The sequence below is a fragment of the Balaenoptera ricei genome, chromosome 13 (assembly GCF_028023285.1).
Source record: "Balaenoptera ricei isolate mBalRic1 chromosome 13, mBalRic1.hap2, whole genome shotgun sequence".
Lineage (NCBI taxonomy): Eukaryota > Metazoa > Chordata > Mammalia > Artiodactyla > Balaenopteridae > Balaenoptera > Balaenoptera ricei.
Window position 1 is genome coordinate 26789638 of NC_082651.1, and position 2094 is coordinate 26791731.

Below are 2094 nucleotides of genomic sequence, written 5' to 3' on the forward strand. Positions count from 1 at the left end.
GAGAGAAATGTAACTCCCTCTTGTTTTCCACAATGGTTGCACCATTGTATATTCCCACCAACACGACACAAGGGTCTCAGTTTCTCCACATCTTCACCATTTTTTATATTCTCTCTCTTTTTTTTTTTTTGTTTTTGATAGCAGCCATCCTGATGAGTGTGAGGTGATGTCTCATTGTAGTTTTTTTTTAATTGTTTCTACAGTAGGTCCTTGTTGGTTATCTATTTTATTTTATTAATTTATTTTTAAAATATTTATTTATTTGGCTACACTGGGTCTTAGTAGCAGCATGCAGGATCCTTTATTTGTAGCTTGTGAACTCTTAGTTGAGGCATGTGGGATCTAGTTCCCTCAGCAGGGATTGAACCTGGGCCCCCTGCATTGGCAGCACAGAGTCTTAACCACTGGACCACCAGGGAAGACCCTCATTGTAGTTTTGATTTGCATTTTTCTAATGATTAGAGATGTTGAGCATCTTTTCATGTGCTTATTGGCCATTCATATATGTTTGGAGAAATGGCTCTGCAAGTTCTTTGCCCATTTGATAATTGGCTAATTGGGTGTTTTGTTCTGTTTTTGTTTTCGCGTTTGGGTTCTTTATATATTACGGATATTAATCCCATATCAGATATGTGATTTGCAAATATTTTCCCCCATTCTGTGGGTTGCCTCTTTACACTTCTGTTTTTTTAATTGGGGTGTAGTTGCTTTACAATGTTGTGTTAGTTTCTGCTGTACGGTGAAGTGAATCAGCTATATGTATACATATATCCCCTCTTTTTTGGATTTCCTTCCCAGTTAGGTCACCACAGAGCACTGAGTAGAGTTCCCTGTGCTATACAGCAGGTTTCCTTTTTACTCTGTTGATGGTGTCTTCTGATATACAGAATTTTAAAATTTTCATGAAGTCCAGTTTGTCTGTTGTTTCTTTTGTTGCTTGTGCCTTTGGTATCATATCCAGGAAATCATTGCCAAATCTACTGTTGTGCAACTTTTGCTCTGAGTTTTCTTCTAAGAGTTTTATAATTTTAGGTCTTAACATTTAAATCTTTGGTCCATTTAGAGTTGAGTTTTGTATATGTTGCTAGGTGAGAGTGTAACTTCCTTCTTTCACATGTGGATATCCAGTTTTTCAAGCAACATTTGTTGAAAAGACTATCCTTTTCCCATTGAATGGTCTTGATACCATTGCTGAAAATCATTTGACCATGTATGTGAGAGTTTTTTCCTGGGGTCTCTTTGCTCTAGCTGGGACTTCCAATAATGTGTTGAAGAGAAGTGGCAAGAGTGGGCATTCTTGCCTTGTTCCTGGTCTTAGAGGAAAAGCTTTCAGTTTTACACTGTTGAGTGTGGTGTGAGTTAGTTGTGGGCCCTCATAAATGGCCTTTATTATATTGATTAGTTTCTTTCCATTCCTGATTTGTTGAGTGCTTTTTCATGAAAGGGTGTTGAGTATTGTCAGCTGCTTTTTCTGTATCAGTCAAGATAATCGTGTGGTTTTGTCCTTCATTCTGTTAATGTGAAGTATCATATTGGTTGATTTTTATGTGTTGAATCATCCTTACATTCCATGGTTAAATCCCACTTGATCATGGTGTATACATACTTCTTTTAATGTGTTGTGAATTCTGTGTGCTAGTATTTTGTTGAGGATGATCAAAGCCATCTGGTCCTTGGCTTTTCTGTGTTGGCAGGTTTTTGATTACTGATTGAATCTCCTTGCTAGTTATATGTTTGTTCAGATTTTCTATTTTTTCATGATTCAGTCTTGGTAGGTTGTGTCTTTCTCAGAATTTATGTTTGTCTTCTTGGCTATCCAATTGGTTGGTATACAGTTGTTCATAGTATTTATTCTCTTATAATCCTTATTTCTGTGGCATTGGTTGTAATAGTCCCTCTTTCATTTCTGATTTTATTATTTGAGTCTTCTTTTTAGTCAGTCTGGGTCCTTAGTTAGTCTGGCTAAGAGGTTGTCAATTTTGTTGATCTTCTGAAAAAAAACACTTTTAGTTTCATGATTTTTTTTTTCCTGCTGACTATTTCATTTATCTGTGCTCTAATCTTTATTATTTCCTTCCTTCTGCCTGCTTTAGG

General features: G+C 36.3%; 1 non-coding gene across 1 annotated transcript; it reads right to left on the reverse strand.

Annotated features, from left to right (window-relative positions):
• Window positions 1–346: 346 nt before the first annotated feature.
• TRNAG-GCC (transfer RNA glycine (anticodon GCC)) lies at window positions 347–419 on the reverse strand. The gene has a single exon. It is a non-coding gene; the product is annotated as a tRNA-Gly (tRNA).
• Between the last annotated feature and the right edge of the window lie 1675 nt (window positions 420–2094).